General features: G+C 39.6%; 1 long non-coding RNA gene across 4 annotated transcripts in view; it reads right to left on the bottom strand.

Annotated features, from left to right (window-relative positions):
- LOC110740705 overlaps positions 1-17,683 on the bottom strand; it is a 259,524-nt gene that overhangs the window by 33,418 nt on the left and 208,423 nt on the right. For all 4 annotated transcript variants that reach the window (XR_002515681.2, XR_002515679.2, XR_002515682.2 and 1 more), the window contains one exon: positions 15,159-15,199. This is a non-coding gene — a long non-coding RNA (uncharacterized LOC110740705). The remainder of the gene's footprint in view (positions 1-15,158; positions 15,200-17,683) is intronic.

Here is a 17,683-nt window from a genome sequence, read left to right as displayed (position 1 = left end):
TGTTTGCCAAACTCATGGTTCCGCATTTCTTTTTTTCTTTACTTGCTAAGTATGGCAATGGCAGCTGGAGGGAGGACAGCGATGCCAGATAATGAACACCTAAGACAAATCATTTCTGTCAGAAGTAGAGCTTCCAAGGCCCCATCTTGAATTGGGGAAATGATCCGAAGTCTAAAGACGGTACCCACTAACATAGGATAAAGCCCCACAGTGGTAGAAAGGGCTCTAGCCGGTGAATCTAAACAAAATTACTGCTGAATTATCCATTCTCTGGGCCATAGGATACAGAAAACAAAATGTACTCTACCAGCAAGCTAAACTTACGAGACAGAAACACAAGGTCTTAATAAAGCTGACTACAAGAAAAATGGAAAGGAGAAAGGGAGAGCATGGCAACGTGCAAAAGATGTTATCATTTTTAAAAAGCCAAAAAAAGGATATATATGGTAGATAAACCATCCGTTCTGGGAGAAAACATAACTGAACAGATCAGAAGAAAATTTCCCATTATGAGTGCTCTAATCTTAAGAGGAATAGGAAAACAATGAAAAAGACAGCCAAAAACAGATGATAAAACAATATAAGATGAAAAATATAATTGGAGACTACATAAACAAATTAAAGCTCAAAAACACTATTATAAAAAAAAGATGAGTATGTAATAGTAGTTATAAGACTGAATAATTATAAAGAGCCCACTGAGCCAGACACTGTTAAAATATTTTGAGTACATTACACATACAATCCTCACAAGAACACTGTAAGGTAAGGGTTATTGTTTTCTCATTTTACAGATGAGAAATTTGAAGTACAAATGGTTAAGTAGCTTTGCAAAGAACACAGAGCTCTGAAGGGGTAAAGCCAGGATTTGAACCTGGCAGATTGATTTCAGAGCCCATACTCTTCAGCCATTATAATATACCGCCTCTCAGCAGGACTTGAATGAAGAGCCAAAATAACAAACTTAGAGAGAGGGTTGCCTCTTTCAAAGAATTGGAAATCACCAGAAACCATTTTGTCAGCAATTCAAGAGGCCAAGTGGACTTTGTACAACTGCCTATTATGAAATACAAACCTTGAAAGGTTCTCTTACTCAGAGATGTAGATAATTATGTAAGAGAAGAAGACTTAAAAATAGAAACTTCCTCACAGAGAAGCTATATAATTTGCTTCAAGTCACACAACTGGAAAGCTTTGGAGCTAAAATTCAAATCTGGTTGTCTGCTTCCAATTACTCCATGCTTAACACGGCACTGGAAACATAAGGGCATTGAAAAAAAATATATATATATATATATATGGCTAAGAACATTGGTAACATAGATCAAAGAAAAAACTTACTTAAAATAAGCAAACTAAATGCAAAGGAAAAGGAAATCTATAAAGTAAATAAAAAGACAACAGAATGGAAAGACAATGACATTTCAACACAAGTATAATTGGAGTCTTTGAAGGTGACAACTCAATTCATGAAACAGAGAAAAAACTAACCTGAAAATAAAATAGAATAAACATTTTCTAAAATGAAAGGGAAAATGTGCAAACTAAAAGTACATAGGTTTAGGGAAATGTTGATACAGAACATTGACACAAAGTATATCCTGGTAAAGTTGCTGAATATCAAATATAAACTCAAGAATAAAGTTTTCATCAATTAAGGCAGAAATAGTAAGTCACTGATAAGGAAAAAAGTATCTGAGACTGACCTCAAATCTTACTGCAGCAATTATCAATGTCAAAATAATGCAGCAAAGTCTGAAAGTTTTGAATGAAGGCGTGACCCAAAATGTCACACTTAAAAAAAACTCTTTAATATATAATTCATGTACACATTTTTAAAAATTCAAAGGTACAGAAAGACATATACTAAAAATAAGGACTTTCTTCTCATAGCTCTGTCTCCATCAAAGAGGTAAACAATGGTTATTGGTTACATACTTTATTTTTTAGAACTATTTTATACATATGCAAGCATATATATTTTCTTAGCTTGGGTTCTCCTGAAATTAGAGCTGATACAAAGCTTTTTTGTAGGTAGTCTGACAACATGATCCCAAGGAGAAGGAGTAGCAATCAGTGGGAGTTAAAAGAGTTAAGAGAAAAAGGCAATAAGGAAATGGAGCACTGAATTGGCCACTACCGTGAGTAACAAGAGCTGGATTCTGATGGGGCTTCTGGAAAGCTTCATAAGCTGTGACTCTCAACTGTCCACCTGAGTGTGAAATGAGAAGCACTTATCTAGTGGTTCCTGTCTTTTATTGGTGGAGGGTATCCAACCAGTTAATTCCTCGCACTTCTACACTGCAAGTGCATGAATGTTGAATGGGTTTGTGTGAGAGTCTCTCTCTCTCTCTGCAGCTTCAGAGAAGCCTTGGGACAGTGTCATAGACTGAAGGTTTGTGTCCCTCCATAATTCCTATGTTGAAGTCCTAACCTCTCAACGTGATATTATTTGGAAGTGGAGCCTTTGTTGGTAATTAGGTTTTAATGAGGTCGTGAGGCTGGAGGCCCCATGATGGAGTTAGTGTCCTTATAAGAAAAGGAAGAGACTGAAGTTCAGTGTCTCTGCCATGTGAGGACACAGACAGAAGACAGCCTTTTGAAAACCGAGAAGAAAGCCCTTACCAGGAGCTGAATGGACTGGCACTATGATCTTGGATTTTCTAAGCCACCTAGTCTATAGCACTTGTTATGGTAGCCTGGGCTGACTAAGACAGGTAGGAGCAAATAGTACACAGTGCAGGCCTGAGAAGAGACACTGTCACAGTGCACCAGTGTGAAGCTTGCTGAACCCTGCAAAGAACTGGTCATTACAGCAGTGGCTGCAGTTAGGGGTAAGTGCTGATTGCATTGAAATAGAAAATAAAACATATCCAATGCATTTATGCATATAAATTTACTACCTCACATTTTCCCTATAAACCATGGCATCCTATTCACAATATTCTGTACATTGTTCTAACTGATTAGTAATTTATCTTGCAGACTATAGCCACATCAGCATAAATCTTACTCATTTAATGACCACATAGCATTTCATTATATAAATGCACCATAATATATTGAACCACTTCCCAGTTGATGAATATTGAAATTGCTGTCAGGCTACAAACAATGCTTTGGGATATATACTCTCATAATCACATAGTCATCGTATCTTTGTGCCTACGTGTAACTTTTTTCTGTAGAAATATTTTCTACAAGTTGGATTGCTAGGTCAAAGACTATGGGCTTAAAACATTTTTATTAATATTGGCAAGTTACTTTCCAAAGAAGGTTTTTCTTTTTTCTTTTTCCTTTCTTTCTTTTTTTTTTTTTTTTTGAGATGGAGTCTCACTGTGTCACCCAGGCTGGAGTGCAGTGGCGCAATCTCAGCTCACTGCAACCTCTACCTCCCAGGTTCAAACAATTCTTCTGCCTCAGCCTCCCGAGTAGCTAGGACTACAGGCACACCCCACCATACCTGGTTAATTTTTGTAGTTTTAGTACAGATGGGGTTTCACTGTGTTGGCCAGGCTTGTCTCAAACTCCTGACCTTGTGATTCGCCCTCCTCGGCCTCCTAAAGTGCTGGGATTACAGGCGTGAGCCACCGCGCCCAGCCTCAAAGAAGGTTTTTCAATTTACACTCTGCCAGAAATGCAGAGATGCCTGTGTTCTCACATCTTCAGCATAGTACATTTTCGCATTTAAAACTTTGTTGCCAATCTAGTAGGTAAGAAAGGACTTTGTTTTAATTTGCATTTCTAAAATTACAGATGAGGTTGAGTATTTTCATTTGCTTAAAAAGCTTTCAATTATCTCTTCTGTAAATTGCTTGTTCATATTTGTTGCCCATTTTTTTTATACTGCATTTTAGGTTTTTTTGCATTAAGAAAATTAGCCTTTGTCACATTTGTTAGAAAACATTTTCCCTGTGTGCCAGTTTTCTTTTATAGGATTTTGTTTTCCCTTTGATTAAAAGTGGAAAGTTCAAAGAACTAAAAAAAAAAGTCTCAAATATGACCCACCAGCCTCACATGTGCCAGAGTTTAAAATAATTCAAGTAAATCCACAGCCCCTAGAGCAGTTAATGTAACAAAATAACATAGCCAGAACTAGTTCTTAGTAGAACCTGATACGTGCCACTGGGGTCTATCACATCCCAGAGACTCAGACTGTCAGCAACACTGTGGCAGCTACTGCTGTCTCTTGCAATGTGACTGCTGAAGCCCATGACACCTGGCTCCAAGGGACAGTTTTCTTCTTGTCTTCATATGTGTCTCTGCTAAGGGATCTCTCAGCCAATTTCCGAGCAGGAGTGCCTATGAGGCTTTCTGAAGCCTGTGCCCTGAGGGCTTTCATAAGGGCTAATAACTGTCCTGATCTCCTGAAGGCCCTTTCTTTCCTCGGCTTCTGAATATTCTGGGCTTGCAGTGATGATCATTCTGCCGCAGCTTTTCCTGCAGTGGACTGTGTTCTTCCCTGCTGGGGTTCTCTCCTTTCAGGATGGCCTAGCTAAGGTTTTCAACTGCTTAACCTCCTTCTTAAGGGGCTTCCTTTCTCAATCTTGTATAATGCTAGCACTCTTGGGCCTTCTTTGCCCTTACTGTCTGAACATTGCTTCTTCTAATTCTTGTCTAGATTTCTCTATTCTCTAGCAACCCCTCTCTATTCAGATAAATACCAAAATATCTTTCCTTTTGCAAGCCTATATTTAAAAGCAGTTGGATATGAGTATATATTTTTTCCATATATGTAGCTAGTCTATCCTGTAAGGTCTCGCTTTCTCTCAGAGGGAAACTCTCTCTCTTCTTGCAGTCTTTATCAGTCTGTCTTCCTTAATTTTTCTTTCATTTGCTCATAATCCCTGTTTTAATGGTAGTGGGCATGCATATTTTTAAATACCAACGGTAGTGGAAAGCATATTTTTAAATACCAATCTAGTTCCTCCTTGATTTCCCCAGGAAACATGATTCTCTGAGTATTCCAGGCACAAGTCTTCTAAAATCGCCTGCTTTAGCCTGCAAATTTGAAATAAGTTCACTAAATTGTTTCTCCATTTCACACCAAGAAGATGACATATTTGCTATACAACAAAAGTTCAGTTTACTTTTAATTTTTTTTTATTGTTAATGAAATCTACCACTTCTGCATAGTAAAGAGATAGTCTGGGTCACTGACATTTGGAGCCAGATCAGAATTTACGTGATTAGCACATGCAGCGCCAACTGGAGGCCACATGGCGGAGCTTAATCTGAAACCAAAGCCTATGACAAGCTGCATGAGTCCAAAATGGCCTCTTTCACCTTGAATGCTGTTCAAAACAAGGTAACAAGAAATCAAACTGGGGTCTGCTAATCTAATGTCTGCTAAGCAAAGTCTAACACCTCACTAATGTGCATCTCTCAGATCAGCAGCAGCAGCAGCATCTGAAACTTGCTAGAAATGCAAAATCTTGGGTTCTCCCCCAGAATTACAGAATCCAAATCTGCATTTTAACAAGACCCCCTGAGAGATTTGTTTGCACATTTAAGTTTGAGAGCTCTTATATAACTTAGCTCTCGGCAGTCCTTGCTGAGAATAAAAAGTTACAGAGAGAAATTCATTGCACCCACAATACTTAGAAAATCTGCACACTGAATCTTAATCTGCTTTAACTGAAACTAAAAGATTCTTTTCTGATCATTTAATCCTTGTCCTAGCTGTTTGCTTTGATGAAAGCAAAGGTGCAGCATTTGGTGTCAATGAGCTATAGAGCTGCCCTCTCTTTCTCTCCACACTAAGGCCCATGCCAGGTGAAGACCAGGTACAGGACAATAATGGTTATAAACTACTTCTCAAATACCTAGGTGTCTTGACATAGTCCCAAACTACCCAAGCTGGCCTTTAAGAAGTCTCCATTTCTATGTTTTATTTTATCCCCTAAATTCTAGTCCGTAGTCATCTATTAAAGTCAATATTAAGGGTTTGAAGGTCCTAACAAATAAAACCACTCTTTCCTCCTTCCAAGTGAGAAAATATGGAGAAGTAACAGAGAGGCATTAAATCAATAAAGATCAAAAGTCAGACCTGTTGTTGTTAAGCTGATTAGAATACAAGGCTTAGAATCGCAACCCAACACTCCAGAGATAAAAAACCATCCAACCCACTGTCAGGTCCCGCAGGGCCAGGCCACTCTCCTGGAACCAAAGTGAGCATTGAATTCTGAGGAGCAGCTCCTTTGGAAGAGATAAAGCCAAGCCACTCATGTTCAGTTAAGCTCCCAGTTTCACAGCCAGAGAAGTCACTCCCCCTCGCTTGGGGAGAGGCAGCAAGGGTGACAAAGCAGTCAGAAATATCATACTCATACATTCTCTTCCATCAATAGAAATCTGAGGAATGGGAAATAGGAAGGCTCCTAACAAAGTCTTTGCAACATTGAAAGCAAATAAATCTGAAAACAAATAATTTTTTCGGAAAAAAAATCATCAAAGCTGAACCCTGAAGAGACAGAAAACACAGACTAATAACTATGGAATACATTGAGAAACTTACCAAAATCCTAAATTGTCTAAAAGTACCATGTTTCATAAGGGAAATCCTCAAAACTTTTGAGGAAAAATTAATTTCAATACTATTTAAACTTTCCAAGAGTGCATGGGGAAAAAAGGGCTGTGAAAAGAAAGGCTTGTTCTGCAAAGTCAGCATAACACTTATACAAAAATCTGACCTAAATAGAGTCTAAAAAGAAAAGACCAAGCTCACTTATGAATGTTGACATTAAAATCTTAAGTGTGATTTTAGCAACTATAATTGGATAGTGTATTAAAGAGTATTACACCATAACCAAGTCAAGAGATTCTAGAATGCAAAAATGGTTCAAAGTTAACAAATATGTTTATATAATTTACCATATTTATGAGTCAAGTAAGAAAATAATAAAAAGTTCAAGGCCCTACATGCTATAAAATCAGTATATATATAAAATATATATTATTAAATAAATATAAATGATAAATTATGTAAATATGTATCTCTTATTTTTTGACAAGATAAAAAATCTACCCCTGGCTGAGTGTGGTGGCTCACACCTACAATCCCAGCACTTTGCAGGGGCCAAGGCATGAGGATCACTTGAGGTCAGGAGTTTGAGACCAGCCTGAGCAACATAGTGAGACCCTGTCTTCACAAAAAATGGAAAAAATTAGCCAGGCCTGATGACCCATGCCTGTAGTTCTAGCTACTCAGGAAGCTGAGGTGGGAGAATCCCTTGAGCCTGGGAGCTCCAGATTGTAATGAGCTGTGATTACACCACTGCACTCCAGCCTGGATGACAGAGCAAGGCCTTGTCTCTTAAAAATAAATAAATTAATTGTATACAAAAAATACATATATATTTGACTTTTTTGTTTTTTGAGATGGAGTCTCACTCTGTCACCCAGGCTGGAGTACAGTGGCGCAATCTCAGCTCACTGCAACCTCTACCTCCCGGGTTCAGGCAATTCTCTGCCTCAGCCTCCTGAGTAGAAACTATTCACTGGGATTACAGGCACCCACCACCATGCCTGGCTAATTTTTGTATTTTTAGTAGAGACAGGGTTTCACCATCATGGCCACGCTGGTCTTGAACTCCTGACCTCATGATCCACCCGCCGCAGCCTCCCAAAGTGCTAGGATTACAGGCGTGAGCCACCACACCCGGCCATACCTGACTTTTACGATACAAAATCTTAGTAAAGTAGACATAAAGAACCTAATGATGAGATGGTAGAAAAATTCTTAGTAAAGTAGACATAAAGAGCCTAATGATGAGATGGTAGAAAAATTCTCATTACCATTGGGAATGTGATAAGGATATCCAGTAATTCCAGTATTATTCAGCTTTTCAGACAATACTATCCAGTATAGAAATGGGAAAGAAGTAGAAAAATTATTTTTCCCATACCTAGAGAACTCAAAAGAATAAATGATTGGCTCACACCTGCAATTCCAGCACTTTGGGAGGCCAAGGTGGGAGGATCGTTTAAGGCCAGGAATTTGAGACCAGCCTGAGTAACACAGGGGGTCCCAATCTCTAAAAACAAACAAATTAAAAAAAATAAAAATAAATGAAAAGAAGTATATTATTGGCAAAAAGAGAACTTAGTAAGTTTATGAAAAGTTTTTCTATATTTGCTGGCAACATGGCTGAATAGGAACAGCTCGGGTCTCCAGCTCCCAGCGAGATTGATACAGAAGGCAGGTGATTTCTGCATTTCCAACTGAGGTACCTGGTTCATCTCACTGGGACTGTTTGGACAGTGGGTGCAGCCCATGGAGAGCGAGCCAAAGCAGGATGGGGCGTCGCCTCACCTGGGAAGCACAAGGGGTCAGGGGATTCCCCCCACCCCCAGCCAAGGGAAGCCCCGAGGGACTATGCCATGAGGAACAGTGCACTCTGGCCCAGATACTGCACTTTTCCCGTGGTCTTCGCAACCCGCAGAACAGGATATTCCCTCTGGTGCCTATGCCACCAGGGCCCTGGGTTTCAAGCACAAAACTGGGCAGCCATATGAGCAGACACTGAGCTAGCTGCAGGAGGTTTTTTTCATACCCCAGTGCCACCTGGAATGCCAGCAAGACAGAACTGTTCACTCCCCTGGAAAGGGGGCTGAAGCTGTGGAGTCAAGTGGTCTGGCTCACTGGGTCCCACCCCCATGGAGACCAGAAGCTAAGATCCACTGGCTTGAAATTCTGGCTGCCAGCACAGCAGTCTGAGGTCAACCTAGGATGCTAGAGCTTGCTGAGGGGAGGGGAGTCTGCCATTGCTGAGGCTTGAGTAGGTGGTTTTACCCTCACAGTGTAAACAAAGCCACCTGGAAGTTCAAACTGGGTGGAGCCCACCACAGCTCAGCAAGGCCACTGTGGCCAGACTACCTCTCTAGATTCCTCCTCTGTGGGCAGGGCATCTCTGAAAAAAAGGCAGCAGCCCCAGTCAGGGACTTATAGATAAAACCCCCATCTCCCTGGGACAGAGTACCTGGGGGAAGGGGTGGCTGTTGGTGCAGCTTCAGCAGACTTAAACTTCCCTGCCTGATGGCTAAGAAGAGAGCAGATCTCCCAGCACAGCATTCAAGCTCTGCTAAGGGTGAGACTGCCTCCTCAAGTGGGTCCCTGGCCCCTGTGTATCATAACTGGGGGACACCTCGCAGTAGGGGCCAACAGACACCTCATACAGGAGAGCTCTCGCTAGCATCTGGTAGGCACCCCTCTGGGACCAAGCTTCCAGAGAAAGGAACTGGCAGCAATCTTTGCTGTTCTGCAGTCTCTGCTGGTGATACCCAGGCAAACAGGGTCTGGAGGGGACCTCCAGCAAACTCCAGCAGACCTGCAGCAGAGGGGCCTGACTGTTAGAAGGAAAACTAACAAACAGGAAGGAATAGCATCAACATCAACAAAAGGGACATCCATTCAGAGACCCCATCGAAAGGTCACCAGCATCAAAGACCAAAGGTAAATAAATCCATGAAGATGGGGAGAAACCAGCGCAAAATGGCTGAAAATTCCAAAAACCAGAATGCCTCTTCTCCTCCAAAGGATCACAACTCCTTGCGAGCAAGGGAACAAAACTGGATAGAAAATGAGTTTGATGAACTGACAGAAGTAGGCTTCAGAAGGTGGGTAATAACAAACTCCTCTGAGCCAAAGGAGCATGTTCTAACCCAATGCAAGGAAGCTAAGAACCTTGAAAAAAGGTTAGAGGAATTGCTGACTAGAATGACCAGTTCAGAGAAGAACATAAATGACCTGATGGAGCTGAAAAACACAGCACAAGAACTTCGTGAAGCATCCACAAGTATCAATAGCCGAATTGATTAAGCAGAAGAAAGGATAACAGAGATTGAAGATCAACTTAATGAAATAAAGTGAGAAGACAAGATTAGAGAAAAAAAAATTAAAAGAAACAAACAAAGCCTCCAAGAAATATAGGACTATGTGAAAAGATCAAATCTACATTTGATTGGTGTACCTGAAAGTGATGGGAAGAATGGAACCGAGTTGGAAAACACTCTTCAGGATATTATCCAGGAGAACTTCCCCAACCTAGCAAGGCAGGCCAACATTCAAATTCAGGAAATACAGAGAACACCACAAAGATATTCCTCGAGAAGAACAACCCCAAGACACATAATCATCAGATTCACCTAGGTTGTAATGAAGGAAAAAAGGTTAAGGGCAACCAGAAAGAAAGGACAGGTTACCCACAAAAGGAAGCCCATCAGACCAACAGCAGATCTCTCGGCAGAAACCCTACAAGCCAGAAGAGAGTGGGGGCCAATATTCAACATTCATAAAGAAAAGAATTTTCAACCCAGAATTTCATATTCAGCTAAACTAAGCTACATAAGCAAAGGAAAAATAAAATCCTTTAGAGACAAGCAAATGCTGAGAGATTTTGTCACCACCTGCCCTGCCTTACAAGAGCTCTTGAAGGAAGCACTAAACATGGAAGGGAACAACTGGTACCAGCCGCTGCAAAAACATACCAAATTGTAAAGACCGTCGACACTATGAAGAAACTACATCAACTAATGGGCAAAACAACCAGCTAGCATCATAATGACAGGATCAAATTCACACATAACAATATTAACCTTAAATGTAAACAGGCTAAATGCCCCAGTTAAAAGACACAGACTGGCAAATTGGATAAAGAATCAAGACCCATCAGTGTACTGTATTCAGGAGACCCATCTCACTCGCAAAGACACACATAGGCTCAAAATAAAGGGATGGAGGAATATTTACCAAGCAAATGGGAAACAAAACAAAACAAAAAAAGCAGGGATTGCAATCCTAGCCTCTGATAAAACAGACTTTATACCAACAAAGATCAAAAGAGACAAAGAAGGGCATTACTTAATGGTAAAGGGATCAATGCAACAAGAAGAGCTAACTATCCTGAATACATATGCACCCAATACAGGAGCACCCAGATTCATAAAACAAGTTCTTAGAGACCTACAAAGAAACTTAGATTCCCACACAATAGTAGTGGGATACTTTAACACTCCAGTGTCAATATTAGACAGATCAATGAGACAGAACATTAACAAGGATATCCAGGACTTGAACTCAGCTCTGGATCAAGTGGACCTAACAGACATCTACAGAGCTCCCCACCCCAAATCAATAGAATATACATTCTTCTCAGCACCACATCGCACTTACTCTAAAATTGACCACATAATTGGAAGTAAAACACTCCTGAGCAAATGCAAAAGAACACAAATCATAACAAGCAGCCTCTCAGATCATAGTGCAATCAAGTTAGACCTCAGGATTAAGAAACTCACACAAAATCACACAACTACATGGAAACTGAACAATCTGCTCCTGAATGACTTACTGGGTAAATAACAAAATGAAGACAGAAATAAAGATGTTCTTTGAAACCAATGAGAACAAAGACACAATGTACCAGAATCTCTGAGACACATTTAAAGCAGTGTTTAGAGAGAAATTTATAACACTAAATGCCCACAAGAGAAATCAGGAAAGATCTAAAATCGACACCCTAACATCACAATGAAAAGAACTAGAGAAGCAAAAGCAAACAAATTCAAAAGCTAGCAGAAGACAAGAAATAATTAAGATCAGAGCAGAACTGAAGGAGACAGAGATATGAAAATCCCTTCAAAAAATCAGTGAATCCAGGAGCTTGTTTTTTGAAAAGATCAACAAAATAGATAGACCACTAGCCAGACTAATAAAGAACAAAAGAGAGAAGAATCAAATAGAGTAAAAAATGATAAAGGGGACATCAGTATTGATCCCACAGAAATACAAACTACCATCAGAGAAACACCTCTATGCAAATAAACTAGAAAATCTAGAAGAAATGGATAAATTAATGGACATATACACCCTCCCAAGTCTAAACCAGGGAGAAGTCAAATCTCTGAATGGACCAATAACAAGTTCTGAAATTGAGGCAGTAATTAATAGCTTACCAACAGAAAAAAGTCCAGGACCAGACAGATTCATAGCCAAATTCTACCAGAGGTACAAAGAGGAACTGGTACCATTCCTTCTGAAACTATTTCAAACAATAGAAAAAAGGGGAATCCTTCCTAACTTATTTTATGAAGCCAGCATCATCCTGATACCAAAACCTGGCAGAGACACGACAACAACAAAAAAGAAAATTTCAGGCCAGTATCCCTGATGGACATCGATGTGAAAATCCTCAATAAAATACTGGCAAACTGAATCCAGCAGCACATCAAAAAGCTTATCCACCATGATCAAGTCAGCTTCATCCCTGGGATGCAAGGCTGGTTCAACATATGCGAATCAATAAATGTAATCCATCACATAAACAGAACCACTGACAAAAACCACATGATTATCTCAATAGATGCAGAAAAGGCCTTTGACAAAACTCAACAGCCCTTCATGCTAAAAACTCTCAATAAACTAGGTATTGATGAAATGTATCTCAAAATAATAAGAGCTATTTATGACAAAACCACAGGTAATATCATTCTGAATGGGCAAAAACTGGAAGCATTTCCTTTGAAAACCAGCACAAGACAAGGATACCCTCTCTCACCACTCCTATTCAACATAGTATTGGAAGTTGTGGCCAGGGCAATCAGGCAAGAGAAAGAAATAAAGGTACTCAAATAGGAAAAGAGGAAGTCAAATTTTCTTCGTTTGTAGATGACATGATTGTATACTTAGAAAACCCTATTGTCTCAGCCCCAAATCTCCTCAAGCTGATTAGCAACTTCAGCAAAGTCTCAGGATACAAAATCAATGTGAAAAATCACAAGCATTCCTATACACTAATAACAGACAAACAGAGAGCCAAATCATGAGAGAACTCCCATTCACAATTGCCACAAAAAGAATAAAATACCTAGGAATACAACTTACAAGGGATGTGAAGGACCTCTTCAAGGAGAACTACAAAACCACTGCTCAAGGAAATAAGAGAGGACACAAATAAATGGAAAAACATTCCATGTTCATGGATAGGAATAATCGATATCATGAAAATGGCCATACTGCCCAAAGTAATTTACAGATTCAATGCTCTCCCCATCAAGCTACCATTGACTTTCTTCACTGAATTGGAAAAAACTACTTTAAATTTCATATGGAACCAAAAAAGAGCCCACATAGCCAAGACAATCCTAAACAAAAAGAACAAAGCTGGAGGCATCATGCTACCTGACTTCAAACTATACTACAAGGCTACAGTAACCAAAACAGCACGGTACTGTTACCAAAACAAATATATAGACCAATGGGACAGAACAGAGGCCTCGGAAATAACACCACACATCTACAACCATCTGATCTTTGACAAACCTGACAAAAACAAGCAACGGGGAAAGGATTCTCTATTGAATGAACAGTGCTGGGAAAACTGACTAGCCATATGCAGAAAACTGAAACTGGACCCCTTCCTTACACCTTATACAAAAATTAACTCAAGATGGATTAAAGACTTAAATGTAAGAACTATAACTATAAAAATCCTAGAAGAAAACCTAGGCAATACCATTCAGGACATAGGCATGGTCAAAGACTTCACGACTAAAACACCAAAAGCAATGGCAACAAAAGCCAAAATTGGCAAATGGGATCTAATTAAACTAAAGAGCTTCTGCACAGCAAAAGAAACTATCATCAGAGTGAACAGGCAACCTACAGAATGGCAGAAAATTTTTGCAATCTATCCATCTGACAAAAGGCTAATATCCAGAATCTACAAAGAACTTAAATTTACAAAAAAAAAAAAAAAACAACCTCATCAAAAAGTGGGCAAAGGATATGAACAGACACTTTTCAAAAGAAGATATTTATGCAGCCAACAACCATATGAAAAAAAGCTCATCATCACTGGTCATTAGAGAAATGCAAATCAAAACCGCAATGAGATACCATCTCACGCCAGTTAGAATGGCTATCATTAAAAAGTCAGGAAACAACAGATGCTGGAGAGGATGTGGAGAAATAGGAATGCTATTACACTGTTGGTGGGAGTGTAAATTAGTTCAACCATTGTGGAAGACAGTGTGGTGATTCCTCAAGTATCTAGAACCAGAAATACCATTTGACCCAGCAATCCCATTACTGAGTATATACCCAAAGGATTATAAATCATTCTACTATAAAGACACATGCACACGTATGTTTATTGTAGCACTGTTCACCATAGCAAAGACTTGGAACCAACCCAAATGTCCATCAATGATAGACTGGATAAAGAAAATGTGGCACATATACACCATGGAATACTATGCAGCCATAAAAACGATGAGCTCATGTCCTTTGCAGGGACATGGATGAAGTTGGAAACCATCATTCTCAGCAAACTAAAACAAGAACAGAAAACCAAACACTGTATGTTCTCACTCATAGGTGGAAGGTGAACAATGAGAACACATGGACAGAGGGAGGGGAACACCACACACCGGGGCCTACTAGGGGGTGGGGGGCTAGGCGAGAGATAGCATTAGGAGAAATACCTAATGTAGATGACAGGTTGATGGGTGCAGCAAACCACCATGGCACATGTATACCTGTGTAACAAACCTGTACGTTTTGCACATGTACCCCAGAACTCAAAGTATAATAATAGAAAAGAAAAACATTTAAAAAATTTTTAAAAAGTTTTTCTGTGTCAAATAATAGTGAGTTATAAAAATGTAATGGAAGACAATAGCTCATTTATAATAATATCTGAAAACATTATAAAATATCTAAGAACAAACTTAACATATATATTTTTAGAACTTTAAAATTTGACCAAAGGGCATAAAAGTAGCCAAATACAAAGTAGCAGTTATCTTGTAGAAAGATTCAATATTGTAATGATAAGAAAATTTTTAATAAACTGTGTATGATAGTGAATAAACTATCAAAAGGCTAGTTTACAACTGAAATTAACATCTGAGAAAAATCACGAAATTTCTGAAAAACCCTAAAAGAAAAAGATGAACTCTACTAGCTATTTAAGAGTATTAATGATAGTATAAATTATCAATACTGCAGTACTGGGACAGTGATTTAGTTCATTATGGATACATGGAGAGCTATTTCAAAAAAATCATATATGAAAATAAATTCTAGACATATCTAAAATTTAAATGTAAAAAAATAGCCAGAACAATTTTAGAAGAGAATATTGTATTAATGTACTTACGACCTTTGAGTAGGGAAAGCCTTTTTTCTATGGTACAAAACCTAAAAGTCATAAAGGAAAAGACAGATCAATTTGACTAAATACATTTTAAAAGGTTTATATAAAGCAAAAATACCAAACACATGACCCCCCAACTGAATTCATTTTCAGTTTTCTTCTATCCTTTAATAACTTCACTTTCAATCTGTCATATAATCATGTTAAGCATTTTTCCTGAAATCACAGTAAAGGTTCTGTTTTAGCAGTTCGTTATCCAATATCAGTCCAGATTCAGGAATCAGGTGACAGTCAACTTAAACTGAAATGTGTGCATTATTGAATTCTGTGAAATAACAAAGATAATGGGTTTTTGTTTTTGTTTTTGTTTTTTGAGAGGGGGGTCTCCCTCTGTCACCCAGGCTGGAATGCAGCGGCATGATCTCAGCTCACTGCAACCTCCGTCTCCCAGGCTCAGGTAATTCTCCCACCTCAGTCCCCCAAGTACCTGGAACCACAGGCAAGCACCACCACACCTGGATAATTTTTGTATTTTTTGTAGAGACGAGGTTTTACCATGCTGCCCCGCTACAGAACTCCAGAGTTCAAGCAATCCACCTTCCTCAGACTACCAAAGTGCTGGGATTACAGGCATTAGTCACAATGTATTTTTGTTCTGTTTTTGTTTGTTCTTTGAGACAGGGTCTCACTCTGATGCCCAGGATGGAGTGCAGTGGTGCAAATACAGCTCACCGCATCCTCTATCTGCCAAGCTCAAGTGATCCTCCCACCTCAGCCACCTGAGTAGCTGACACTACAGGCACAGACCACCATGCCTGGCTAATTTATTTTATTTTATTTTACTTTTTTCTGTTTTATTTTTTTTGCGTTTTTTTGTTTTGTTTTGTTTGAGACAGAGTCTGGCTCTGTCGCCCAGGCTGGAGTGCAGTGGCACCATCTCGGCTCACTGCAAGCTCCACCTCCCAGGTACATGCCATCCTCCTGCCTCAGCCTCCCGAGTAGTTGGCACTACAGGCACCTGCCACCACACTCGGCTAATTTTTTGTATTATTAGTAGAGATGGGGTTTCACCATATTGGGCTGGCTGGTCTCAAACTCCTGACCTTGTAATCCTCCCACCTCGGCCTCCTAAAGTGCTGGGATTACAGACGTGCGCCACTGCGCCCTGCCCATGCCTGGCTAATTTTTAAAATTTTTTGTAGAGATGGGGTCTCACCATGTTGCCCAGGCTGGTCTCAAACTCCTGAAGTCAAGCAATCCTCCCACCTTGGCCTCCCAAAGTGCTGGGATTACAGGCGTGAGCCACCAAGCCCAGCAGATGTTTTAAAATACAAATTATATGTCACAGTAAATACTTTATGTTTATCATCTCATGGAATCCCAACAAATCTGTGAAATAACTACTAGTGTACTTATTTTACAGTTTAAGAAATTGAGGGTTGGAAAGGTTAAGTTACAGACGTAGTTGTTAAATGGCAGAGTAAAGACTTGAACTTGGGTTTGTTTGTGAATAAAATATGTTTTCTCAATGACCTCATTGCACTGCCATTAATAAAATGGAAGGCTTAATAAGCATAAGACAAGATACCTCTTTTTCCCCCCCCTTTCTAAATGAAAACCAAACTTCACTACCTACAGAAACGCACATTTATCCATTCAAAAACTTTTACCAAATACCTACTACTTGCCAGGTAGATGATCTGGAAGCCGGTTATTCATCAGTCAATAAATCTAAGTGTCAAAGTGTCTGCCTTCAATGGAGGAAACAAGCAGCACAAAACCAATGAATAAGCATATGACATATCAGATGGCAATACATGCTATGAAAAATATAAAAAGGCTTTTATAGAGAATAGAGAGTGTTGGAGAGGTTATGTTCCTAAACAGCAGGGGTTGGAAAAGCCTTTTGCCTGTAAAGGGCCAGGGTTCTCTGTTAGAAACTGCAATCAAGGAAGGCTTCTGTGTTAAGGGGACATTTAAGTAGATACCTGAGGCAGGTTAGGGAGCCAAGTTGATATTTCGGAAGAAAGTAGCAAGCAGGGGGCCAGAGTCAGAGAGGTGGAAAATGGGGTCAGAGAAACAGGAGAGCCCAGTACATGTGGGGAAATCATCCATCTACCACGCGTGAACAAAATACATTTTGGTGCCATTGTCTACGAGACAGCACTGAGCTGACCTTTGAACAGAAGGGCATTATATGCTCTTGTGTTCTCAGTACAGAGCTGCACAATAGGACTGCAGACTGGAATCACACAGGCCTGCTGTACTCAAAGACAAAGATACACTTGGTCCTTGGGAAATGGGAAGCCGGAAGAAGTTTATGATTAACTTACACATCTGCTTGATAAGCTCTCCTATTATTGCTTTTATCAAGCAGAGAAGACTAAACATTTGAAATGATCAGTTAGCTTAATTATAACTTGGAGCTTTGTTCCCTATCGTGAAATGCATTCTCACTGCCCTGGCTAGATGATGTGCATGAGATTCACATGTGGTGTTGCTGCCATGATTTTGGTTTAGAACTGCTC

Source organism: Papio anubis, chromosome 9 (assembly GCF_008728515.1).
Source record: "Papio anubis isolate 15944 chromosome 9, Panubis1.0, whole genome shotgun sequence".
NCBI classification, from domain to species: domain Eukaryota; kingdom Metazoa; phylum Chordata; class Mammalia; order Primates; family Cercopithecidae; genus Papio; species Papio anubis.
The sequence above is the reverse complement of the archived record's forward strand: the minus strand, read 5'-3'. Positions and strand labels throughout refer to the sequence as shown.